The sequence below is a fragment of the Puma concolor genome, chromosome B4 (genome assembly GCF_028749965.1).
Source record: "Puma concolor isolate L17-30 chromosome B4, mPumCon1.1.hap2, whole genome shotgun sequence".
Lineage (NCBI taxonomy): Eukaryota > Metazoa > Chordata > Mammalia > Carnivora > Felidae > Puma > Puma concolor.
The window spans coordinates 11,489,349-11,516,500 of NC_141673.1; the positions used below are offsets into that span (position 1 = coordinate 11,489,349).

Below are 27,152 nucleotides of genomic sequence, written 5' to 3' on the forward strand. Positions count from 1 at the left end.
CGGGTTTTTTTGTAACCCCGGGACCCCATTCCTGTTTGGCCACCGATGGCAGGGGCCGGGCGGACAGTAGGTGGCCCCTTCAGGCGTGGCAGGTGCTCTGCAGTCCCCCGGGGTCCCCGCCGTTCCCACGTGTCTTCTGTGGCCGCTTCGCCCCTGTGGCCTCCCTCCGGCCTCCCTCCGCAGCGCATCTGAATTCGCAGCCGCTCCTCTAAGGCCAAGGCAAACCGCAGGCAGCGTCTCTGTCTCCTGGTGGCCAAAAATGCTGAGAATGTTAAGCAAAACCAGAGCAGCCCGGGCAGGGCAGAGCCACTCACAGGGCAAAGCAGGCGGCGCCTCCGTGAACAGATGCGTGAATATCTCCCATCCCCGGGGCAGTGCTTGCTGATGAGATCTGGGTGGAGGGCCAGCCCGGCCGGCTCCCTCCATACGGCATCCCATCCGTGTGCTAAACGCTGCCGCCTTTAAAGAGAGCCTCTCACCCATATGCCGCCACCCCCACAGCGTCTCTTTCAGAGGCTGACATTTTCTGACCTTGACCCCGGTTCAGGAAGCGCACCCTGTCGTGCAGGCCATGTGGTCTGCTTTATTCAATAACTAAATGGCAGGCACCAGGGACACAACCCATGTTGTCGGCCTGGCCGAGGAGGGAAGGGAGGGGGCGTTGCTGGAGCACGGGGGGTTCTCTTCCTTTTTTGCCCAGCAAGCTTCGGAGAGAAGAGGGAAATTTCTAGAGGTTTTTTTTTTTTTTTTTTTTTTTTTTTTTTTGCGGGGTGGGGAGGGTGGACAGGAGGTGCCCGGCAATTGCTCAGAAAGGATATGAACTTCTAGACGTGCAGTCTGATCTGGGAGGATGATCACATGATCCAACGTGACACGTGTTGGATGTTTGGCATGCCAGGCTCTGTGCTCATGCACGGGGCTCAGAAACAAGTCAGCTCCGGGGGAAGGGGGTCTGCCCTGACCCCCCCCTGCTGGCATCACCCATCCTCCTCCCAACCTCCCCCTGCCTGTTTTGTTTTCTCCATCGAGCCTCCTGCTCTCTGAATTTGTTTGGAGGGCATATTATTTCTCTCCCAACAAGAATAGAAACTCTGGGAGACCAGGGTCCTTTGCCGCTAATGTTGTTATTGATGGTCGAAGGTGGTGTCCACAGGTGTGACGGGAATGGTTGGTGTTCCCTGAGAGTGGACGGTGTTTGAGGGTCTCCTATGTGTTGGGTCGCGTCCTATGGACCCATCTTCCTTAGGCCACACAGCACTTTCTAGCGTGGGGGTTATGATCTTATCTTCCCAGGAGGAAACAGAGAGAGTGTATTAGTTTCCTACGGCCTGCTGTGACCAATCACTACAAACTCAATGGCTTAAGATAACACCAACTTATCACCTTACAGCTCTGGAGGTCGGGAGTCTGAAATTGGTCTCACTGGGTTAAAATCAAGGTTGTCAACGGGCCGTGTTCCTTCTGGAGGCTCGGGGGGGTGACTCTGTCTCCTGGCCTTTTCCGGCTTCTAGAGACTGGCCGCGTTCCATTGGGGCAGAAAGATTTCCTCCATTTTCAAAGCCCAGCAGGTGCCAGACAAAGTCCTTCTTGTGCTGCATCTGTCTGATTCTGGCTCTCCTGCCTCTCTCCTCCACATGTAAGGACCCTCGTGATTACAGTCGGCCTGCCTGGATAATCCAGGATAATCTCCCTCTCTTAAGATCAACTGATTAGCAAACTTAATTCCATCTACAACCTTAATTCCCCTTTGGCATGCAACATAGCATATTCACAGGTTACAGGAAATGGGATGGGGGACATCTGCAGCCGGCCATTATTCTGCCTAGCACGGGAAGCAAGTGTTTAAAGATGCCCTAACGTCACAGCCTCAGAATGGTACTCCTGGAAGGGATTTTAGGGCTTGTATGAGGAGGGATCAGATTTGGCAAGTAACAGAAACAGAAAATTAACAGAGGCTTAAATGAGACAAAAGTTTTTCCTCTCTTAAATAAACCAATCTGGAGACAAGTTTGGTCTGGAGGCACCACAAGCAGGTTAGCGACGCAGGTGCCTACCTGCTCACCATCCCTGTGGTGTGGCCTTCAACCCCACAGTCTATAATGGCTGCCAGAGCTCCAGCCACTGTCTTCAGATTCCAGGCTTCAAGGCAGAGAATGGCACGAAGAGACAAAGGCAAAAGGGCACCTGTCCCATGGTTCTTAAGGAAGTGTCCCAAAAGATATCACACAACATTTTTGTTTTGGTCTCATTGGCCAGAAGTTTGTCACCTGACCATACACTGGCTGTAAGGAAGTCTGGAAAACATAATCTTTATTCCAGATTGAAGGAGGGTATCTAGCAGTGCATCCAGGGAGCTCATCTGGTCCAGACCCTCACTTTGGGCCCCAAGAACTTGAGGCCCAGAGACGGAGGGGATTCCGCCAGCGGCGTGGAACCAGCCAGCAATGGTGCTGGGACCAGCATCCATGTGACGCCGGTCCCATCCCAGCATCAGTGCAGAACCTCACGCACCCAGTAGGGCGCTTAGCACACAGCAGGAGCTCAGCAATGCTCGGTGGAACCAGAGGGCCAATTCCCTGGGGACCACGTGCTCCACCTCTCTCTGGGCAGGACCACCAGCACTCATGGATCTCTTCAGCCCCCTCCTCCCACTCCTCCCTGCACACCCTTGGGTGAGCTCCGGGCTTCTCCACCTGTCCCACAAAGTCACATGGGAGGGCGGTAGGATCTGGCCAAAGAGAGCCTTCAGACGGCAGTGAGAAACAGAGGGACGGGGACATCTGCTTGGAGATGGGGTGTTACGTCTGGCATTCACAGTGGTGGTGTTCATGCTGACACAGCGAAACGGGGGATGGAGGCTGATCGAAACGCGAAGCCTTTTCCCCACGGGCTGCAAAAGCCAGAGGTGTGGCGTTTCCTGTCCTTGCCAGTTCCGACGTGCACAAAGATTTTCTACTTTCCCAGACTTCTCTGTTTTCAAGTCTCTGTCTCCTCAGCCAGGCAGGAAGCCTCTTGAAACAGGGGGCTGTCAGATTTGCCTGTGTGTCTCATTGCCTGGCAGGGTGCTTGGCACACGATGGGCATTTGGTCAATAAGTGGGAAATCGGCCATTCGATCTGATGAAATAGCTAAGCCAGGGTCTGGCACATAGTCGACTCTCAGCAAAAAAAAAAATTTTTAAGGAAAGAAGGGGGGAAAAGGAGGAAAGGAAAGAAGGATGGAAAGACAGAAGGAGGAAGGGAGGGATACATTGGTTTGAGTCGTGGCTTGCCATGGAAGCAGCAGCTCAGAGAACAGGCCACTCTCCCGGCCTCAGCCCTGGAATAGCAGAATCCCTCCCCCAGGACTGAGTTCACAGGAGAACACAAGAACCTGGCCGGGAAGGTCTGTTTCAAAGGGCCTCCCCTCTAGCTTGAGAACACTGTGCCTTTCAGGCTTCCCCGTAGGCCTCGGTACATGGCACCAGGGTTACAAGGACATGGCCTGAGGCAGAATGGGTGGGGTGGCTGATGGGAGGGAACAGGGAACACTAATGCAGGGATAGGAAGCCGCACCCCCCCCCACCCCCGCACCCCATGCCAAGGCTAAGACAGTGGCTTAAAAAGGGAGAGCTGGGGAGAGCAGGAGGCGGGACCAGAAGCTCAGCAAAACCAGGTTGGTGTTGGGGGAGGGGGACGTGGAAAGGGTGGGCAGAGGCCGCTGGGAGGGAGGGAAGACGGCTGAGCATGGGAGGGGGCCATCCCCTCTTGGAGCAGCCGCAACCTTGGAGCCGGAGGGTCCATGACAGTTGGTCGGAGGGTCCGTGACAGTTGGTCGGAGGGAAGAGAAGCGGCACGCCTCACCCCAGGCAGGGACACACACCCCCTTCCAGCCCCAAAACACTGCGGGAGGAGAACTCACCGAGACCCAGAGATCGCAGCGAACAACCAGGCAGGAGAGGTGTATTTGTGGACTGAGCGATGAAGCCGCAAAGCCTGTGGCCGGGACTCGGGCTAAAATTACAGACCGGGAGACAGGACCGCACACCCGAGCAGCCTGGGACCGTAGATATTCCCTAGAACCCAACCACGTCCTACCCTAGTTTTCCCTGACTGATTGACTAAGCGCCATCCAACAGGAAGAGCCCCGCTGGGGCATCAGACGGGCATGGGTTTGAGTCCCCTACCCTCAGGGAGAGGGGGGGTCATCTCTGCTGTTTCTTATCTGCCACAGGGCACCGGAATGATGATGCCTGTCATGCAGTGGGTTATAAATTGTAAAATAATCTCTATAAAGGGCTTGTACACGGAGAAGGCGCTCAAAAGATCGGTGATGTTGTGAATCAAGATTTCCCACCCTTCAGCCATTTGGGTTCCGCCTTCATTATGTCTGCTGTGTCCAGGTGCCACCTGTATTGTTACTAACTTAACACTTATCTTTAATTGGCCCTGTTTTAGCCTCATCCTAAGCAATAATAGCCAAGGAATCGCTGGCTTAATGCACTAGTTAAAATTTTAACACATATTAAAAATACTCCACTTAAGTCTGCTTAAATGTTCATCCCTCTACCAACTAAATTCATCTCAGATACCACAATAGCCCATCATTCACTTTGCAAACGCACCATTCTGACCTATAAACCTTCCTCCAGGTTTGAAAAAGATGGAGAGACGGGTGTCCCTTTACCCCCATTACTCACAGCTTTTTTTTTTTCTTTAGTGATAAAGGGGCAGAAAGTGAAGAGAAGGTCAGAGGGTCAATCCACAGAAATCGCTTGGACTCCAAGAGCCTTTCTATGGCGTCAGGAACACTCAGCTCTTAGTTAAAATGTGACCCATTCTCACATCTATAGAAGGACAATGATGCGGACTATCGCCCAGAGAGAGGTCGTGAGCCTAACTCCCTTGTTGACACACTGGCTTGAGCTGGAGAACCTTCCCTCTGTTTTCCTGCAGGGTCTTGAGGAGATGTCCCTCCCAGGACCACCTGGGTGAGAGGAATTAGCCCTTTCCTCTGCATCTCCCAGAAGTGAAGGGATTTCTTTCTAGAGTCTCTCCAACATTGAAGGATTTGCCCCTAGTGTGAAGAGGTGCTATGAGATTTCTCAGTAATGATTGTCCTTGGTGGGGGGCGGGGGGGGGCGCTGAGGCCAGCCTTGTAATAATGGTAATGACCATCTTGCATGACCATCACAGGAGAAAGGATTTAGAGGGACATAGGACAGGTTGGGAATAATGTGGGTTAGGACACCAGGTGTTGGATCAGAGCAGAGGGACACAGGTATTTGCTTCCCTACCTTTGATCCTGACTCAACCACTTAGTTTCACAGGCTCGTCTATAGAGCATGGTCTTGAAATCGTAGCGTTGAACTTCACCCCAAGCGTGTTTATCCTGAACATCCAGCACTGTCTCGTTACAGCCTAGCCTGCTGAGAAGAGACAGTTACTTCTTAAACAGTTGAACAAATCAACACATTATCGAAGGTATAAACTGATTGCTGGGTATTACTGTGGGGGCCTGGAAATAAATCACCATCTATGCAGCCGTGTACAGAGAGGCCAGGGAAGAAAGGATGCCTCAAAGGACGAGTTGAGAGCAGCATGCTTTTTCCTTGGAGGGGCCTGAGCTGTCGTGAACTAGTTGGCTCTAAGAGCCCCCTTTGGGATGGCAGGCGTGGGGGAAGTAAGCGTTCTCGCAATGAAGCTGATGGGATTTTAATAGCCAGACAGATGGCCTGAGAAAAAAAGGAAGATTTTTTTCAAATGAGGGAAAACACTTCCATAGCTTCCCTTCAATTAAAACAAAGTGAGAGCCCTCCACGTCAGGAAGATTTATCACCATTATTAGTATTGTCAGCTTGGAGGTCTTCTTTTTAATAATTGCGTGATTAAGCATCAATAACAAAGTAGGGTAGTATTTTCAAACAAATTAGAGGGTGTAGCTGTCCACTGACTTTCAGTGCAATTATTATCACTTTGGCTTCATTTGATTTCACAATTTAATAATGATCCCAAATAATTATGCTGTTGCCATTCTTATTTATACAAACAAATATTTATTGTTTATTGGATTTCTTAGTGTCCACCCTCCTAATAACTGTAGGGTTCCATACAAGCCACCGGTGAGCAGTCAGCATTTCTCAAAATCTGGTATCACAAAACCTCGGATGAAAAGGAAATGCAAAGAAAAGAATGTCTTCAAAAAGAAAGGGAGGATAGAGAGAGAAGGAAGAGAGGAAAACAACATCTACTGAGGACACTCCTAGGTGCCAAGTGTTTTTATCGTTTCCTCAGAACAATACACAGCATCTATTTTAGGAGCCCCCGTAGCAGGAAGGAGAGATTAAGGAGCTGAGAGATTAAGTCACACAGCTAACAGGTGCACTGGTGGGAGTCAGGTTCAGGGTTCCCTCCTCACCCTCTTCACTCCAACAGGAGGGCTTCCCACCCTGCAGCTCCTTCTCAAGCATCACCACGCTGTAGGAACCATTCCTGTCCATGGTGATGGGCTGTCTCAGAGTGTTCCTGCGGTGGGTAAAAAAGCAGTGAGTTCACAGGGAAATCCTGCCCCCTGGTCTGCCTATGTTACACTTCCCTAATTCAACGATCAGGTTCTCCTAAGGGCTGAGGATTGTAAGAACAAGCTGATGGCAGAAGGAGAGCTGATCCCTAAGAGCATGCAGCCCAGGCATCCTTTGGCTGTACCAGAAATGGACAGAGAGGAGGACGTGATATTCCACAGGAAATGTATATGTACCATACACATGCCTACCATGAGCCGGGTGCTTTGGGAGCTACAACCGTATGGACCTTCTTTCATTCAATTCCTACTGTGTTTCCTATATGGCATTGATTCCTATTGCACAGATGAGAGAACTGAGGCCAAAAGAAAAATGACCTTTTCGGGCTAGTTGTTGGAAGAGTTGGGACTTAAATCCTGTATACCCAATGGATTCCAAACATTAATAATCAATTTTACTTCAGCATCAGGGTCATGAATTTTGATAAGGGACAAAAGGAAAGACTGGGAAAGATTAGGGATGTGACCCAAAAAGAGACTGAGAATAAAGGTGGTGGCCCAAGGAACTATGGGTTTAATTCCTTTTTGGTCCAAAAGCTGACACTCGAATCCAATTCAACAAGCACTCACCGGATGTCAACAATGTGCACATGATGGCCCTAATGCACTGGCTACGAACCAAACGTTCGGATTTGCTGACTTCTTCCATTTTAGAAACTTTTGATGCTGAATAAAGACATGTACTCTTTTTTCCCACAGAAAGATAAAATAGTTTAGTTTCTCTTCATCATTCTCTTTCTAAATAAGAAAGTTCTGGTCTCTGTACTAGGGTGTTTGGAAGCATTCTCTATGTGCTAACTTGCCATACTGGTTCGCTTTAGGTTTTGAGCTCCAAACAAGCTGCAGGTGAGCGTGGAGGTCTGAAGAAAAAGGAGAAAGTCCTAGAAATACAACCAAAAAGAGAAAGAAAAAGATGATGATGATAGATGATAGATAGATAGAAAATAGATGGATGATGGATGGATGGACAGTTAGGTGGGTGGGTGGATAGACTGATGGATGGATGGATAGATTGATCAATCAATCAGTAATGAGATATACATCGGCAGATCTTGAGCTTCTAACTTATTTATGAATAAAGCAGATAAAAATTTGTAAATAAAAAACATAGAAAGTGATTTTTCCATGTTCATTCCTATTTATAAAAATATAAATAAATATATAAAGAGGTTGACAGGAGTGAGGTACCTGGGTGGCTCAGCTGGTGAAGCATCTGACTCTTGATTTTGAATCAGCTCATGATCTCCCAGTTGTGAGATTGAGCCCCATGTGGGGCTCCATGCTTGGCATGGAACCTGCTTAAGATTCTCTCTCTCCCTCTCTCTCTACTTCTCCTTCTCCCTCTTTCTTTCTCTAAATAAATAAATAAATAGATAAATAAATAAATAAATAAATAAAATAAAGGTTGACAGGAGACAAAGAATGGAACGGTGCAGGACAGAATCAGAGTTATTAGGTGTGGTGGTGATGGTGGTAACAGTGAAGATAGTGGTGAAGGAGGTGGTGCTGATGGTGGTGGTGATGAGATGATCACGATGATGGTGGCGGTAGTGGTGTTGGTGGTGGTGATGATCATGACGGTAGCAATGATGATGATGATGGTAATGGTGGTGATTATGTTAATGGTGGTGGCGTCAGTGGTGGTGGTGATGATGTTAGTGATGACGATGATGACGGCGGTGATGCTGGTGGTTGTGGGGATGGTGGTGGTGGTGATGGTGGTGATGACGGTAATGGTGGTGGTGGTGATGATGTTAGTGATGACGATGATGACGGTGATGGTGGTGGCGATGGTGATGCTAATGGTCGAAGCAGCAGTGATGGTGGTGATGGTGGTGGTGGTGATGATGCTAGTGATGTTGATGATCATGATGGCGGTGGTGGTGGTGGTGGTGGTGCCAGTGGGGGTCTAGTGGTGATGGTGATGAAGACGTAGTGATGAAGGTGGTGATGATGGAGATGGTGACAACAGTGATGATCATAGGGATTGTCATCATGATAAGAACGTTCGGAACATTCTTTACAGTGTCCAAAGGCTTTGAACTCATGGTGCTTCATTTTAGAAGAGAAACCCTATTCACAGTAATATGCTGGATTTGTCAAAACAACAACTATTTCTAATTCTAGTTCCACCACGAGTGTCACCTCAGCTCAGAGTTCAGAGAAAAGGGAGGAGAGCCACGGGCTCTTCCTGCCTCAAACACAAGCGGACCACTGGACAGGGACAAAGGAACAGTTACAGAAGCCAGGGCGAGGCTGCAAAAGCCCTTTCCCCCCTTCCCTCAACCACCCGCCCCCAGCCCAAGGTCATTCACTCAAATCAGTCCCCAAAATTGATAGTACCTAATACCCTTGTCATGTGACAGCTGTGTAGGGGCTTTTACAAAATGCAAAAATGATTGTGGTCTGATTCCTGGTGCCTCAGTAAAAATCATTTGTGATCATTGAAACGTATTTACTTTTTAACTAGGTAGCGGCCGAGAATGAGGAATCCATGGAGAGCAATCTTCTGTAACCTCTTAAGGAGTCCCACGGACATAGCAAGGGGGGGCGGTCCGTGGCTGGTGCCTTGGCTGTTTTCCACATCTTCCTGTAAAGGCCTTTAGCCCTGACTGCCCACCACAGTTCACCGGAACTGTTCCCACGTCCTTTTTTTTTTTTTTTTTTTAATAAAATTTAAAATGCTGACGGATACGCTGCCAACAAAATGATTTCTTCAAAAATAACCTAATAACTGAATATCAGATTAGGGCACGGGCAGCTGTACGGTTTCCTCTGGCCATGCCAGGTGCAAAAATAATTGCCTGCTCTGGTTGCGCCGAAAACTTTGGGGATGTTGGCTGTGTCGGAGGGCTGGACATTCCGGCAATGACACGAACCACATGTCCTTGGGAAGAGGGGGTGTGATGACGTCCCCAGCAGGGTTTGAGGAGTGGGAGAATCAGGTCAAATGCCTGGGGACGTACCTGGGGAGAGAAGAGGTTGCTGTCGGAGGTGCAGCTCTGTCTTGGGTATTAAAAGAAGGGGCTGGTGTCACCTGTAGAAAGGGAAGGTAGCCATCTGGCTCCGGTCCAGTGGGGCGGGGGAGGGGAACAGGTGTGAATGACTAGCATGGAGGTGGAAATTGGGTCAGATCTGTAGTGTGGGGAGGCGTAGGGGGAATGTTATCGCATGTGCATGGGGAAGGATGCAGCCAAATTGGGTCACGTCTTTGTGGAAATGACGAGAGAACTGGGTCAGAACTGTGGGGGAGAAGGCTCGAGAACTGGGTCGCGTCTTTGGATAGAAGGGGGAATTGGGTCAAACGTGAACGTGTGTGGAAAGAGGGTAGTAGAAGCTGATAGAGAGAGTGGGCTGATTCTCTAAGATCAGAGGGGAAGGGGGGTGAGGGGGCACCTTTGGTTCACACAAGGGTTAGAAACTGAGATTCTGACTGATGGCCATCTTCTCCCAGTTCTGGTGACTTGCTGGCCCCTGTCATGTGACATGGGACAAAGTCATGTGACATGGCACAAAGTCAGGCTTTCCTGCTCCTACCCCCCCCCCCCCCCGCCCCCAAATCGCGTGTCATAAACCTCAGCCAGGACAGGGTGTGATTCATTCTTCAGCGCTTTGCAAGCCAACCCCAATTGGCACCTGGGGAGGTAACAATCCCATCACTTGATGTGGCCCCATTTGACCTGGGGTCTAAGCCTGGGGAGCAGCTGCCCTCCCCTCTGGGTTCCAGCACATCAATAGATTCAACCCTAAGCCTCCCTCCGTCCCCACCCCTGGCATCACTGCGTGACCTGATGACTCAGAGCCTCAAAGTACATTTTGTAAATGACAGCTCAGTAACAAGTTCCTATTAGCAACCTCCAAACTGGCTTTGTTCAAATCCATGCGATCAAGGGCCAGTCAAGCCACAGCAGTACTTAAAAGGGATGTACTTTTATTAATTAACTGAGTTCCCATTGGCTACTTGGTTGACGAGAACTGTTCTCAAGGCAAAAACAGAACGTGCTATTCACAACTCCGTCGGCTGTGACACTCTACGGAGAAAATGTATTAAATCCGCAGAACTTTATTACGATTGAATCGAGCCACAGGGTCAGCACACGCCAGCACATACTTCTCCGTAATCTCAGCTTCATTTATGCCCATGTGGGTTAAGTAGGGTTTCTATTAAAGCGTTCAACACACCCGTGACCTGCCATGTCCTCTTGGGACCGATGTAAGGAGTTATAATGAGTCTCCTCAGATAGGGCCTCATTGGTTAAACCTGCATTTCGCCTCCTTCTGAGAATTCCCTTCTATTGATACGGATCACCGTGATTAATGAGACAGGCTTCTGTGGCCTATGGGCCACTCTGATGCAGCCCCGAGGAAGATGCTCGTGTAGGCAGCACAGTGGTAGGGAAACCGTATCACTCCCTATGCCCCGGACGATGTTTAAGAAAGGACAGACCAAAGAACTAAATGCTTCCTATTCTTAAGGTGATACTGGTAGTATTTTGGAATGACGGGGAAAGATGCCTGACAAATACCCTGGTGGATCGAACAACGTGACTCTGGTTTTTCCCGGAGCCTTGGAATCTCCGAATGTAGAAGGATCTTGCAGAGTCTGAAAGCCTTCGCCAGCAAACGAAGAGAGGGAGAGGGACTGAAAGCGAGCCGTTCCCTCTGCAATTCAAATCAAACCTTCGTTTTCCTCCGCAGAGTTATTTTAAGTCATTCATTATTATTTTTCCTCTGAAGCGGAGGCCGGCTGATACCTGCAAGATTGTTAGAACCGAAGAGCGTAAAGAGGGCACGGAAGTATTATGCCTGCTGCAATTTCAGATGAATTTGGTGCTGACAAAAGATTTTTAAAATACACACGCGTGCGCGCGCGCGCACTTCATATTACAAGAGGCAGAAAGGGAGACAAGCCTTCCGACCGGCAGCTGAGGGAAACGAGGCCCCCGCCGTTTTTCTAGGGCCCTCGCTGAGGCTGGCCGGCAGATGTTCCCACACCGTGGGGTAGAGGAAATGGCACCAGATGTGGGGGCAGAGGATCCGGGCTGGCGGCGGTCTGCTCTTCCACTTCTGGGCGGCGTGACCTTGACCGAGGCCCTTTCTTCACCCTCTGAGGCCGTGCGTCCCTCTGTGAAACAGAGGGCGGGTAATTCCTGCCTCCTCCGTGGTGAGCCATGGCAAAGGACCTTCTGGCAAATCAGCTCACCTCATGCCTCCTCCGAGCAGTCTCCCAGGAAAAGGGTGTTGACAAGGCCTGGGCTTCCAGGGTGGATCTGAGACTCCAGTGACTTAAAATAGGAGTCGGCTGGTGACCTGAGGCCAGTGGTTCAGCCTCTCTGGGCCTCAAGGTTCTCATTGGCAAAACGAGTGAAATCGTTACTCCGGCAAGCTCCTGACCTGGGCGGGGGGGGGGGGGGTGGGCAGTGAATGACACACGGCAGGTGCACCGTCAGCGGTTCCAGGTGGCAAAGACTCTTCCCCTAAAGAGAGGGCCGTGGTCTCAACCAGAGAAGGATCTTCCTCCACCGCCACTAAAGATTCAGGTTTGGAGGCACTTCCGAGACCGTGGTAGTTAAAGAAAGGTCAAGGTGCAGGCTGCTGGCGTGTGGTTTACAGCTGCTGGGAGGGCAAGATCAACCCTGTGAAAATTCACAGGTGGAAGCAGGTATCTCGGGTCTGGCCTCCCCAGAAGGTAGCGAGGGCCAAGCCCACTCCGCAAGGGTTGGGGCAGACCACAAGGGGGCTTAGTAGCCCACAGGGCAGGTGTGACTGGTAAGCACCCACCGCCTCCCCACTGCGTGGACACGAATCCACTTCAGATCTCTGCCTCCTAAAACGAGGGATGGCAGGCCCGCCCGCCTCCGAGGGTTGCCGTGAGGATCCAGCCCAATGGCGCAGACAACGCTCTCAGTAAGGACGGTGGCTGTCATTACCATCTTGTCATGCCTGTTGACCGTCACTGTGGTCGGCAGTGGTCACAGAAACTTCAAGCCAGCCTTTCTCTTCCTCCCTCTCTCTCTTTCTCAAACCTCTCCCTACGGAAAAGGAGGGAGCAGTGAGCGGGGCACTCGGGAGCCCTGACACTCCAGCGACAGCCGTGTCTTCAACTGGCAGGGTGACATCAGGAACTTAATGTAACCCAGCAGGCCCCGGGGGTTGTTTGATGGGACGTAATTCCTAGAGCCGTTATCCATACAAATGAGACTTGCCACCTTGGACGTACTCCCAGCTCTTTGAAAAAAAAGTCAACATAAAAAGACGCCCGTGTCACAGGATGGAATTCACTCCCACCCGGCTTCGGAAACTGACCGGAGCCTACCTGTTGGGTTGGAAGAGGAGAGGAGGGGAAAGGACTGAGACTTTCCGATCACTCACCTCCTAAGTCACTGTATTTTATCCCCCCCCCCCCCCCCCAGCTGACAAATACCAAAAGCAAGAAGTACTTTATGCCGGGCACTGTTTTAGATGACCAGCTACTATCACTTTATCTTGACCCTCACTCGGAACAACCCTTTGAGATGTTCCTATAATTAAACTTGTCATACAGATGAGGAAACAGGCTGAGGGAGACTCACAGAGCCCATTGGTAGCGAGTTAGGATGCAAGTCTGGCCCCGGAGTGCCCACCTGGAGCCTCTCCCTGCCTCTCCCCTGCAGCGCAGGGCACAGTGGGTCAGCACGTGGTGTAGGGACTCAAACTGCCCGCGTTCCATCCGGCTCTCTCTGGGGCCCGCCCTGGGCCTGGGCTTCCTCATCTGTAAAATGGGAATTAAGAGGGTCCCTATCTCAGGTGTGGTTTGAGCATTAAGAGTAAAATGATTTCGTCCTGGGTCCAAGGTGAGGGAAGAGGCGAAGTAACTTTCCCGTGGTCGTCCCTCCCCCTGCTCAGAGATGCTAGAACCAAGATGGCGGCCTGGCCCCATGGCACCATCCACCAGAACCGACGCCAGCCCGCAGCTACCAGCCTCAGGGAGGGGCCCAGCCCCCCGAGCTCCTCAGTCGCCAGGGCTGACCTGGCCAAGCATGGGCACCACCAGGCCTTTCTTGATCCTGAGGGAGGGACAGCCACCAGCTGCCCAAGCCCCACAACCCACCAGCAGTCAAGTGCATTTGCCTCACTCCCCCAGCACATCCCCTCCCCTCCCCTCCCGACGCACACTGCCCTCTCCCTCTCGCCTGGGTGTTGTCAGCTCCTGGAAGTGACAGGTAGAGACGACATCTGCTGAAACTCCAGTGCAGTAAACCATAAAGCACATTGCTCAGGTGAGGGCTTGGCATGGAGACTGGAACCTCTGGGTAGAGTCCAAAGCCCTCGGTCCCCTATCGGAGCTCACCTACTCGGCTTTCTCCAGCACCGCGCGGCAGAAGGGTGCCAGCCCTCTCTGCTCTCCCCCCGGCTCTTGGGATCAAACCTCCTCCTTCGCTTCTTCCCTTGCCCGCCTCTTCTTCCGCACACAGGGCTCTTGCCTCTTGTTTCCACGTGGAGATGCCTTTTCCACGGCATTCGAGAATCCACAAAAGAGATCCGTGTGTGTGCTGCAAGACGTTTTCTTCATAGGCGGACTGCTTTCCACGTGAAAGTTTTACCAATCATTCTGCCGTCAGTGGAGTTCAGAGAATGCCACTTCCGGTCTTTTCAACCTTCTCCGAATCCTTGCTGCCCACTGGGGCTGATCGATCGCCTTCTTTCCCATCACTGGGCCCCCTCTCCACCCCACTGTCTTGGTGTCTGCAGAGATTCATTACTTCACTCCTTCAACACGTGTCTGTTAAGGTCCCAGGATGTGTCCGGCCCCATGCTCGGGGATCAAAGCAGTCAGCAAGGGAGATGCCATCCTCCGCCCACGAAGCCTACAGTCCTGGGGTCTGCTTCTCAGACATCAATGTGCACAAGTCACCCAGGGTCTGGTTGAAATACAGACTCAGGTTCAGGGGGTCCCGGGCGGGCCTCTGCTATGCAGGGGTCCAGTGAGGTCTGATGACGGTGACGATGTGGGAGGTACCATGTCTGCTGGACGCGTGGGGAAGGAGGACTGGCCGTGTGACCTAAGAGCTAGAAGGCAACCAAAACTGCTCCCGGGTTCAAGGTCACCCCAACAAGCTGGGGGAAATCTGACATCCTGAGACCCAGCTCATGGGAGCCGCTGCTCTCTTATCCGCATAGAGCGGCACTGAAGACGGCCTGGTGGGAGCCGCCTCTATGCTTGTGGTTTCTCGGCCTCCTCCAGCTGCCTGGCCCCTTCCCATCTGTGCAAAAGGTTGCCCCTCCCGGGCCCCTTCCTGGCCTCCCCTCCACACGTTCCCAGTGTGGCTCTAAGTAAGGTCCGTGTCCCCTTGCCTCTCGTAGCGAGGAAAGGTTTCTAGCTTTTCTGTGAATTTCATCTGCGTCCTTCTTCCCATGATTCCTTAGTGCCCTTCTTTCTTGCCTTTTGTTGGGGTTACGGCTGTCTTGCCCCTCTGAGCCCCGTCCGTACCCTCTCATCTCCGCATATACCTCTCTTCTCTTCAAAAAGGCTGGTCACTTTTCCCACTAGTGGAAGCTTCTTTCCTGGGGGAGGGGCTGGGAGAAACTGGAGTCCCCCCACCCTCCACAGCAGAAGCTCTGGGTTCCTGACGGCCTGGAAAAGAGACAAGAGCTCTCTGTCTTGCAGGACGTGGAGGCAGGGACTCCAGGCAGACCCTTGGAGCACACAGGCTCCAGTCACGTCTGCAACTTAGAGCACAAGTGTCCCAGGACACACGGCCAGCCCTCTCCCTTTGGCCCACAGGAAGGCTGGGAACGTGCATGTGGTCAGAATATCCAAAAAAAAAAGCTGTCTGTTGACCAGTCCGCGCTTTACAGAGCAGTGAGGTCCTGATACACAGATTTGCCTTAAGACGCCGGGGTTGGGGGGGTGGGGGCGGCAGCTCTGAGCCTGTCTCTGGAACGTGTCAGCCTGTAATCGCCCGTCAGTCACAGCCCTCATCAAGCAAATGCCAATTGCAAGCAACAGGCCTCACGAAAGGGTATGAATTATTTAAACCAATCAGCTGTCAATGAGCACAACAATTACGGGGGTCGAATCCAAGGGGAAAGTGAAGTGGTATTTTTCAGCCTGCTTGCAGATTGTCAGATTAATTTTCACTTATTTATTTCTGACCTTACGGAAAACGTATTAGCACAAGGTCAAAACATTTCTTTCTTTCTCTATAATTTGAGAACATCAGAAGCGTAGACATAGAAACCCGTAAAGAACGGACACTTTTTGGACCCGGCTGGCGATTCCGGCCGCCCGGCCTGCCCTTTTCACTTTGAGCCTCTGTTTCTCCTTCAGAGAAGTCGGTATGAGAGGGCCTACCCTGAGAGTGTTCCGGACCCTGAACTCGTTGTAGGCAGAGCCTGTTTTAAAAGCTCAATCATTTGGCCACTATGATCATCATTCTTTTCGATTATCAGGTTGTGAAGATACAAACTTAAAAATAGATCCCTCCAAACACACCCACTAGTCAGAAGATGTTAAGCCCATAGAACCTGTATTTACATGTCAAGGTGAATGTTATTTGTAATTGATGTCACCTCGTATGTTAGGTCAAAAGTTGGGTTGTGGAGTTTTGAGCGCCAAATGATGAACTGCCCCGGATCAATTGGGTTTTTCCTTAAATTCTTTTTCCACGTTTGCCCTCCCATCGATAGTCAATCACCGTCTAGGCCAACACCCCGGTGCTGGTCACAGTACCTGGCACACCGTGGACTGTGTTTAATATAGGCTTATTATTGATTGGGTTTTTCCTTAAATTCTTTTTCCACGTTTGCCCTCCCATCGATAGTCAATCACCGTCTAGGCCAACACCCCGGTGCTGGTCACAGTACCTGGCACACCGTGGACTGTGTTTAATATAGGCTTATTATTGATTTTTTTTTTTGGATGAACGAAGTGTGTAAAGAGAATCTTATAGTTAGATCAGTGTTCTATGGAGGCTGAGAGGCAGAGGGAGACTTGATCCCTGTATTCAAATGGTTTATAATCTAAGTATGGAAAGAACGTGATCACAGGAGCGTGCACGCACACGCACACTCATGGACACACACGTGCTCACACGTGCACACGCACACGCATGCTGGCGACCATTGGTCCGCCACAGAGTAAAGCAGGTGGTTTGGACTCCGAGTGCCACGAGAGTTCAGACAGAACTTTCTGGCAGAGTCGAGACTCCAGCCAGGCCTCAGAGAGTGCGTGGCGGGGCGGGGCGGGGGGGGGTAAGGACCCGAGGCAGGCCGATGTCACGGGGTGGGTGGGGAGGCAGGGAGCTGGATCCCCGTGGAGCTCTGGCTTATACCGAGGAAGCCACGTGCCCCCGCGTAGCCAGGACAATTTGTGGAGTGGGCAGGGGGAGCCAGGGGCGAGGAAGAAGAGAGGGCCGGGAGCTCAGCAGAGGCAGCAAAGGCCCCGGAAGCAGCGAGCAATAGTACCATCTTCCTCCTGATTGTGCAGAGATCTGAGACGTCCGTGCGCCTGAACCGCTTAGAACAGTGCCCGGCACCAGGCAGGCGCTGGGCGGGCTTTGCCACTTGGTGGTCGTGGTTAACATTACCCTTGAAGATCTTGACAAGTAGCCGCGTAGATGAACTGCTTTAGGAAGCCGAGTCTGGCAAAGCAAAAAAAAAACCAAGATAATTACCAGATATTTAGGCCAGAAGAGAACTGATTAGCATAGCTCTGTAAGGCACACTTTAACAACACCCAGTGACCTAATTTCTCGAAGGAGAAACATGAACCCTCGCTTTATTCCTCCCTGATCCAGAGGCGATGTGGTGGCAAAACACAGTATTCCCTCCCCAGGCTCTTCCTCTCAAAGGGTTTTTAACCAGGAAAATCATCTGAACAGCCTCTCAAGCTTCTGCGTGGACTTAACATTTCCCCCATCACCAGGCATGTGCTTACTTTATAATAATAACTGGTCGCAAGCGCTCACTTTCTCCCCGTTAAATGGCCAAATTCACCCAGCAGCCACTGCCTGAGGCGCAGTGCTACGTCCTGGACAGGACCCAGAGCTTAGAAACGAGGGCCAGGCCCTAACTGTCGAGTGAGGTCAAGGGCCACGGGAGCAGAACAATGAAATCAGTTCGAGCGACCAAACTCTACAGGGGGCTCAGCAGAGGCACAAAAGAGGGAGTCGTGAGTTCCAGGGTGGACAAAGGGGTCCTAAGCAGAGGCCAGATCACCAAAAGCCTTGACTGCCACGCTGGGAAGTGTGGCTTTCCCCTGAGGGCAACGAACGAACGTTTTAGAAAAGGGAGGGGTATATGCAGATTTAAAATAATGAGAGCAGCTCTTGTTAATTCAGCATCTACTAGGGGCCAGGTGCCGCTCTAAGTGCTTCATGCACATGGGCTCATTCTAGCTTCATGACTTGTGGGTGAGGAAATGGATGTCCAGAATGGGCAAGTAATCTGCCTGGGGTCACACAGCGTGGGAAGGGGCACACCAGGCTTCGAACGTAGGCGGCCCCAGGACCCACATGCTTATCACCAGGCTCTACTCTTACTAGAAAAATCACTCTGTCTGCATGTGACGGTGGGCGCTGGGAGGACAGGAGCGAGGAGGCGTTTGGAACAAACCCAGCAGGTCCCCAAGGCTTCTCTTTGCCAACACTTCTTCCCGATAAGGCATCTCCTCCCACTGGCCCCTCTGCCCCGTCCTGGGGTCCTTCCGGTGGGAACCTCCACCCCCAGCAGCCACCTGGGGGCATCCGCCAGGCCCTCCCCAAGGAGCCAGCCGCCCAGTGTACCCCCTCATCCGAGCTGAGTTGTAAAATCAGGAATCGATTTCTTCCGGGTCTATTCTCTTTACGTTTCAGCCTAAAACACATGCTTTTCTCCCTGGAAATTCCTATCTTAATTCTGCTTTCTTGTTCTGTAAACATTAGGAGATGATGCTTATGAGGAACTCCGTTTTATTACACTGCAGTCTAGCAAACATAATCGAATTAGGTGATGCTTTATTTGAGCACACTTCACCGGGTTCTTCCTCCCAGAAAGCACCGGCCTCTCAGCTCGGGCTTCTTCGCGGCCTCTGAGCAGTGAGTAGGAAGAGAAAAGGCCTGGAAACCAAGCTCCCCTCCTGGTCCCCCACCCTAGCGGGTGGCCTCAGACAGGCTGGCCTCTGACCTGAGCTTAGATCCCGTGTCCGGAAAGTGAGGGTGCAAATGGTGCCCACCCCCTCTGTCTTGTAACGTGGCTTTTGAGATTAACCTGCGCCATCCTGGCCACTGGAGAAACTCCCCCCAAGAACACTGGGATGAACGTAAGCTCTGGGGGAACAGGAACTTTGGCGGTCCTTCCCATCACTGGATCCCCACTGCCCAGAATAGTGCTTAGCACCGAGTGGTTTTCAGAATTTTTGAATGAATGAATGTCAAAATATGCCTCTCGGTTTCTCAGCATGCGCGCACGTGTGTGTGTGTGTGTGTGTGTGTGAGAGAGAGAGAGAGAGAGAGAGAGAGAAGGAGAAAGAGAGAGAGACAGAGAGACCCTGCAACTTTCTGGGCTCTTCTATCCTTACTATAACACTTTTCAATTCTGTTGTGTGCTCCGAACCCGCCTTGCAATTCCTGACTCACTAGGTCTGTGGAATTAGGTCTGCACGGTGTCCAGTTACAGACCTTTTTGGCCCCCTGGTGCACAGCCCAGCCAGAGGGAAGAGGGGGCGGGAAAGAAGCGGTTGGCCAGGCAGTGCGGAGGAGAGCCCTTGGAAATGAGGGTGTCGGTTATTGGACGTGCTCCTTAATGGACTCAGGTGTGGCCCCTCCTGGGCGTGATTTGTGCTCGTCGCCGCAACTGACAGCCTGGTTCCTTCTGAGCCTCTTCAGGGCGTCGGTGCCCTTGGTTAGAAGCGGGCCCATGTGACTGAGGCCCGTGTCCTGAATTTCCCTTGTCATCCAGCCCCCCACAGATGGGAGCTGGGTTAGGGCTGCCTTGTTCTTGCCCGGGACACAGCGGGTCCCCGTGACGTGGCTTTGCTGCACTCCGAACAGCTTGTGGGAGAGGCCCCCCTGAGACACATTAATAAAGATTAAAGGTCCTCCAGGCCCTGTGATCTTCGCCATGTCAAAAGGAAACAGTCACTTTTCCCTTCTCGCCGCCGTTTATTAATATTACAGGGCTTTGCTCTAAAAAGAAAAAAACGCAGGATGCTGGAGAAGATGGGTATTCTGAAGGCTCTCACCCTTACATCGCTTTGTCATTTCTCTGTGTGCGTGAAGCACTCATCAAACCTCCAATTTCTCTGATTTGGGGGCGTGCAGGGATCACTCTTTCCTCTACGTACCCCTTGGCCGAAACCAAAGACCTTCAGATTTAGGGGCCCCAAAGCAGACTGGGTCCACAGGGAAGGGCCGTCCAAGATGTCACCCGCGAGGGGGAAATACGTCTCCCTGTCACTTCGTACGTTCTGAGCACTTCCTCCAGCCAGACCCTGGAATAGGCACGTGTTGACAGATGCACCCAGGGGTCTGCTCTCACGGGGCTTCTGTTCCCATCAGGACTTGCCTGAACCAGCCAGGGGGATGGGAACCTGGGGTCCTTGATCGAGGTCTTTTTGGTTTTTAGCTATTATTATTCTCGAGACACATCCTGAGGGCTCAGGATTCATTCAACAGCTCTTGTTTGAATCGCCACGTGGTGTAGGGCCCTGGGGCCATAGACACACCTAGGCCAGGGTCCCAGAACCGAGCCGAGTTAAAAGGGATGCGTTCCCAGCTGCCTCCTGGAGAGCGAACCTGAGTTCAGCTCCCGTCTCCCCAGCCACGAGGTGGAGAAAAGACCAACCCCACCGCATAGGGGGCACGGACGGCCTTGCACGTGCCCGGGAGAAAGAAAGTGCTCTGGAGATTGAATCCATTGTAACTGCGCAGGGGGTGTGAGCCTGCGTCAAGGGGATGCCAGGCTACAGGATCACCTACCTCTAGTGCCCTGGCAGGAGGGCTTCCTGGAGGAGGAGACACTTGAGCTGGGCCTTGAAGGACACACCAGATTGAGTCAGGCAGAGGTGGGGAAACAGTCACTGCAGGCAGAAGGAACACAGAGGCCAAGAGGCGTGGGTTGGCCTGGCGAGTTTGGGGAAATGTGAGGAGAGCAGAGGAAGGAGCAGGGACCACGCCAGGAAGTGGGATGAATGAGTGGCCCTGAGCAAGTTAGTGACCGCTCTGTGCCTCAGTTTCTCCAACTGTCAGGTGAGGCTATTTATAGATGTGATGACCTCACAGGGTGGCTTAGAATAATGCCTTAGAATATAATTAACAAGCTGCCATTGATTCTCTGGTCTCACAAAGAGGGATATCATCACACCCATTTTTCAGGTGAAGAAACCGAGGCTCAGAACAGTTAAGGAACTTGTCAAGGCCCCACTGGGAGTGAGCGTGGAAACACTGCTCAAATCCAGCCAGTCTGAGTCCCCGGCCCATTAGGCCACTTGGCCTCTCATCCCAGAGGTGCTCATCCTGTGACAAGGTCTGGGCCAGGTCTCCCCCCCCCCCCACCTAGGGGGCCATCAGTTTTGACGCCCATTTCCCTCGGTGACACGCAGGGGAGCTAGTTCCCAAAACAGGTTTCCAGTGGGGATAACCCAGGCCTTCACAAGGGGGACCCTAGTTAAAATTTAGAGATTTGGGGACAGCAGCATCACTGGTGAAGGGGCAGCTGCTCTTAAGCACAGACCCCGGCCAAACCCCTGACACTCGAGTCGGTGCCGAGCCCCCCCGACATCCTTCGTGGAGGGCAGTTATCAACCCCATTCGTAGACGAGGGCATCATAGGCACGGGAGAGTCCTCTGTCCCAAGTCACTCAGTTCAGAAGTGGCAGAGGTGAGACGCCACACCTCTTCTTCCCTGGAGATCACATAATCTCTGACAAAGGGGGCGATAGGTTTCAGCCTAAGGGGTGTTCTCAGGAGGTCAGCACCTGAATTTTGCTCGCCAGCCTGCAGGGAGGGGACTGGAGAGAGCCACACTCGAGCCAGGAATGTGCCTAATCGATGTGTCCACCCAGCTCCCTGTTCCATTTCTCGACACTGGATTTGGACGGGAGCCTCCACGCAATCCTGCTCTCGCACGCAGCGCCTGGGAGCGCCGAGCACGAAAGTGATTGATTTCACGGTCACGGGGCTTATAGCCGAGGAACGCACGGCCCCGCGAAGGCCTGAGCTCCGAGAACATGTGCTAACACCGACACAGGGCATCAGCATCGTGGCCAGCAGTTATTGAGTGCCCACTGTCTACCGAGCGCTGCACGGCACGTTCACTGTGTCTCCCTTAATCCTCTAATCATCTTGTACTGTGACCATCTCCATTTTCCAGATGAGAACACTGAGGCACAGAAAGAGTAGGTAATTGACTCCAAGGCGCACAGCTCAGTTAAACACTGGTAAGACATCTGATCCAGGAAACCCTGGGTGAGTGGGGAGTGGATAGGGCTCGGGATGCATTCCCTGGGCAGATGGCCTCTGTGTTTATTTCACCACCCACCGCCGAACTGTAGGTGCACCCACCATGGGGGGCCTTGTAGGTGAGAACCGGGCCGCGTGCACTCTGACCCTCTTGCCTGGGCAAGACGGGGGGCCCGGGCCGGCAGAAGGAACGAAGCCACCGCACTGAAAGTGGCAACGTCTTTGTTTGTGTGGGAACTCGGTGCCATGTGCTCCATTCGGCTTGAATCACGCTGGCAAGAATTCCAGGAGCAAAACGTGGAGTTTCCTTGTGATTTTCCCAGACAGAGAGTGAGAATGGGCTGGAACGAAAGCACTAGGAGGAAACAATGCCGGAATGTGGCAGATGCCTTGTGCGCCTCGCATCCAAGGGCCACGGCAGCGGGGTGAAGGTAGCAAACAGAAGCCGAGGCCACGGGACTCTGTCTCCCCCCCCACCCCCCCCGGTGATCGTCCCCAGGCAAGGGCAGGGAAATTTCCTGTTCGATTAGGAAGGGAATTCGACAAATATTTGCTGAGCGGCCCGCGTGTTATGCCAGATCCTGTCATGGGCACCAGGGACGGGAGATGACTCAGCCTCATCCCTGCCCTGCAAGAGCTCACCGTCTGATGAGGGACAGTGACACATTAACACACAAGCACATACAATAAGGCAGCACAGCTGCGTGCTGGGTGATGAGAGGCAACTTGGGAGGCTGAGGCTTCTGCAGGTACCAGCCGCAGAGTCCCGAGGGGATTGTCCCCTTCTGGCTCCCAGAGGAGGCTGGGTAGTCAGACCACGCTAGAAGGTACGGGGCCACTGGGCCACTGTCCTCCCTGGAGCTCTGGTGGAAGGGAGCCAAGGCGAATGAGTCAGGCTCTTCTGGAGGACTGCTTACTCAGGCGGCCGAGGCAAGAGGAGCCGTGGGGGCCTCCTCTTGGGGCGGCAGGCTGGGGGAGGGGCAGCACGGGGAATTGGGATAGTCAAGGTTTTCCCTCTACCTGCTAGGTATTAGCAAACCGGCACAGGGGGGATTTGAACCCAAGTCAGTCTGGCGCAGAAAGCAAAGCCCAGCCCAGTCCATCAGAGTTCCACCTGTGTCCCCTTGTCCCCTCACCGTCTCTCTCCCCCCACCCTGCCATCAACCCCCTCCCTACAGTGGCCCCTGGGTCCTGCCTCTCTGGTCTCACTCCCTCCCTCGCCTGGCTGGTCTGCTGCTACTCAGCCTGGTCCCCAGGAAGGAGTGTGGCTTTTTGAGTCAAGAAGGCACAGCACACCCTTACTAGCTGAGTGACCTTGGGCAAGTTACTTTAACCTTTCTGAGCCTCAGTTTCTCCCTTGTAAGATGAAGACCTGGGGGGCCTCTAGGAAGTGAGGCTTGTGGAACGTCAGCATACAGTTCTCTGCAGAGAAGCCATCTGACCAGCGTTAACTCCCTTCCTCCTCTCCTTTTCTCCTCCTCGAGAAATGCCAGCGGGATCTCCATGGTAGATGGGGTTCTGCCCACGCCCTCTCCCACACGGCCCCACCCCGGCCTCTTTTCCGATCGGGTTGAAGTCAGGTTGCTGTCTAGGACCTCCCCATCGAAAGGATGGAACCCTGCCTTCCCTGTTTGCCTTAACAATGCGTTAGGAGTCTCTCAGTGGGACTCTGTCTACATCTACTGGGAAGCAGTGGGTATTTTCCCTCCCCCATCATCTCTTTCACTCCCAAAGGCCCGAAGTTTCCTACCCACTGGGCAGGGTGGTATTTCCTCTTCCGACAGGAGCTCCTCTCTGGCAAAGCCACGCGCTAGGGCAGAAAGGGCGTGCATTTTGGAGAAACACCTTGCGACTCATTCTGCCCTCTGCTCACTCCTGTGACATGCAGACCCCTTCCCTCCCTGGCAGTCACTGCTGCTCCCCCAGCCCAGATGCATCCCCCACTCAGCCCTTCCCACGCTGGGCTCTATCTTATCTCTGTCCCTGACTGCGCCCCCCGCCAGCCCAAGGAGAACGCACCCCAATTCTCTCCCCATCACTGCACCTTGACCACTTCCTCTGTGGCACTATCCCAGCTGTGATTATCAGCTCTGCTTTGCTCACTGTCAACGTCCTCCATGGATCGGGAAGCTCCATGAGGGCAGAACATTCCTGCTTTGGCCACTGGCCGGGTACCCAGTACCTGGGCAGGGTCTGGCACACGGTAGGCCCTGGGTATGAATGTGCTAGAAGAAGGAAGGGACCAGATGAGAGATGGTTGATGAGGACAGGCTTCAGTCTGAACTCCGTCCCAACACTCAGAAGCTGCAAGATAGTAAATTATCTAGCTTCTGAGCTTCATTGTCCTCATCTGTAAAATGGGAACAATAATAACCATTCCACGTATTTTTCTTGTGCTCTCAGACATGAAATGCTCAGTACGTGGTGAGTGTTTCCTTCTGCTTGGCTTACCTCCCCCCGCCTCATTAACAGTCTGTCCAGTGGTGCCCACCCCTCCCCTGCTTTTTTGGCAAGGACAGCAGGTCCCCTCATGTTATGGGAGGAATCCGCCCTGACCGTGGTTCTTGTCCTGGTTTGAAATCCACAGCCCGGGGCCCGTCTTCCTCCCAATAAAGGTCAGAGTATTTTCCCTTTACACCTGCCCGCACTCAACTTCATGGGACATTTTTTTGGTTTGCTCCTGTGGCTTTGTGAAGTCTTTGTTCTTATTTGCTGCGTTTGTTCTGTAAGGATTCCCAGGGACCGTGCTGGCACCCTACTGCAAACCAGGACATGCTGTAATACTCCATCATAATACACTTACATATGACAGCCCAAGCGGGACATCTGGACGGCCCCCTAGAAATGACAAGTCTATGGGCTCATTCCCCGCAGGCACAAAGTCCATGCCAGTCCCTGGTCTCACTGAATCTCTGTAGGGCCGTGGGCACTGAGAGCAGTTGGAAGAGGACAAGAATTTGAGAATTGCTTTGTGCCCCCGGGCACCAGAACCATACCAGGATTTCACCATCTGCCTGCTTCATTAGGGTCCCAGAGATCTCTGCGCCAGCTTGATATTCTGGAACCAGAAGCCTCGGCTCCCTGGGTCAGGGCAGAAGAAATACACAAACTTTAGGACATTCTTCCTTGTTACAGCACTGCCCATCCCCAGGCCAATCTTATCATCCAGTTAAAAAAAAAAAAAAAAGGTTTAAGATTATGAAAATGAAAAACACTGTACAAGTTGAAAAAACATTCTAAGCACAGACTATAAATCCAATGTCTAGTCCCAAAAGCTCCTCAACCCAGGGACCATTCATACAACTGCAGGCAATTCCAGCCCAGCGTCCCCCAGCCTGACTTCTGGAGCAGCCTCCACACCCCTCTCCCCACCCCCATCCCCCCCCCGCCCCCCAGCAGAGGCTTCCTGAACCCAGACTATGCTCCTCTGTCCTTGACACATGAGCCAAACGTGTTCTCCGGGACCAGAGTCTTTTGCTTTGAGGTTCTGTGTATCCCAAGGTCTAACCGCAAAGCATAACCTCCTTTCCGCACGCTGTTGGGACCCCAGACGCGGACGCCTGGGTTCTCTTTGCCCAAAGCTACTTGATCTCCCTTAAAGAAGGCACCAAGGCAAGAATTCAGCACTAATCCTCCACGACTAAGCCACAGACATTCCACACACATACGCATACACGGTCATCTCGCCACGAGGTTCGTGCCACATGGTGAGGCCCCCATTATCCACAGTCGCTGTCCGGCACTTCTCTGTGCCAGGCGCTGTGCCCCGCGCTGGGCTGCAATGGTGAGCAGAGCAAACAAACGTCCTCCCCCTCGTGACGCGCCCTCATGCTACAGGAGATAGACAAGAAACAAACAAAAAAGCAGAATATAGGTCAGATGGAGGTAAGTGCTCTGGAGAATTCAATAGGGAAGGAGGCCGGGGACGAGCAGCCAGGGGAGGAGCAATCTGAGTAGGGAAGGCCGGAGAAGGGCGGCCTCAGTGGGAAGAACATCAAGGAAGTGAGAAGAAGAGCCACATATCTGGGGCAGAGCCTCGTGTGGCAGGAGAAACAGGAATGTGCTCTGTGCATTTGAGGAAGTGCAAACAGGCCAGAGTTCCTGGAGCTAGGGGAGGCTCGGGAGGCAGCAGGGGCCAGACCGAAAGGACTTTCTTTGACTTTTGCTCTGAGCACAGTGGAAGCCTTTGGAGGGCTTTGAGTGGAGGAGGGTAGTGATCTGGTTGGTGGGTGGGGAACAGACCACAGGGGCCAGAGTGGAAGTAGGAAGGCCAGTCAGGAGGCCATTATACCAGTCCCAATGAGCGAGGACGCGGCTTACGCTGGGGGATGGGGAGGGTGATGAGAAGTGGTTGGATTTGGGCTGTGTGTTTAAGGTAAAACCAACAAGATTTGCTGTGGATTGAATGTGGGTTATGAGAATAACACGAGTCAAGGATGAGTCTAAATTTGGGGGCCAGCTTAGAATCATGAGCACACACACCAGTACGCAGCCTTTCCAGTCCCTGAATCATTTATAAGAAAGTCAATTGCAAGAGCCCAGCACCATTTCCTGGGTACGTTCAGCTCCTGAGTTAAATTAGTTCCCAGAGGTAACAAGTTAGAGTCTATCTGTCAGACTGTTCCATCCTATGCTGCTTGAATGTTTCCGGTAGCCCTTGGTGTGGACCTAGCTAAAGAGAGATCTGGAAGTCTTAAGTAAATCACGGCCATTGGTAAGCCTCCATCATTTGTTCAAAAAACATGTACTGATTATGTGCCAGCAGGTATGGTCTTAGCTCTGGGCTGAATCTATAAAGAACAATAAAACATAGCTGGTCCCTATCCTCCAGAGTCTTCTGGCCAAGGAAGGGAGACAAAATGTAAACTGTGAATTACCACGTCGAGGGGGGTGGGGTACCAAAATAGGACCTAACCAAACTGATGGCCAGGATGTCAAGAAGCTAGCAATTGCTGAAGGGGTGGAGGAAAGCTTCACTTGGTCCAGACTTGAATTACTTAACCAAGACCTCGGGTAGGAGCACCGACATTCTCCTTACAGGAACTATTCTGTCATAAACGCATGCACTTGAGGAGTCCTAAAACATCATAAAGCTCCAAGTGGCTCAACTCTGCAAAAAAAAAAAAAAAAAAAAAAAGTCACATCTTAGTCAAAGAATTAAAAGAATTCTGATCC

At 52.3% G+C, this 27,152-nt stretch overlaps 1 protein-coding gene and 1 long non-coding RNA gene across 4 annotated transcripts in view; one reads left to right on the forward strand and one right to left on the reverse strand.

Annotated features, from left to right (window-relative positions):
- The window catches only part of CACNG2 (calcium voltage-gated channel auxiliary subunit gamma 2), a 107,937-nt gene that overhangs the window by 13,391 nt on the left and 67,394 nt on the right, over nucleotides 1–27,152 (forward strand). The gene's annotated exons all lie outside the window — the stretch shown is intronic.
- LOC147578914 (uncharacterized) overlaps nucleotides 16,420–27,152 on the reverse strand; it is a 107,974-nt gene continuing 97,241 nt past the window's right edge. Inside the window, exons 6-11 of one of the 3 annotated variants that reach the window (XR_015253332.1) lie at nucleotides 25,652–27,087; nucleotides 24,022–25,058; nucleotides 23,732–23,787; nucleotides 22,080–22,332; nucleotides 20,496–21,897; nucleotides 19,588–20,008 (exon numbers count right to left, since the gene is read on the reverse strand). This is a non-coding gene — a long non-coding RNA (uncharacterized LOC147578914). Of the gene's footprint in view, nucleotides 17,181–19,587; nucleotides 21,898–22,079; nucleotides 22,333–23,731; nucleotides 23,788–24,021; nucleotides 25,059–25,651; nucleotides 27,088–27,152 lie in introns of those variants that run through there. The other 2 variants (XR_015253333.1, XR_015253334.1) reach the window with 2 other exon arrangements.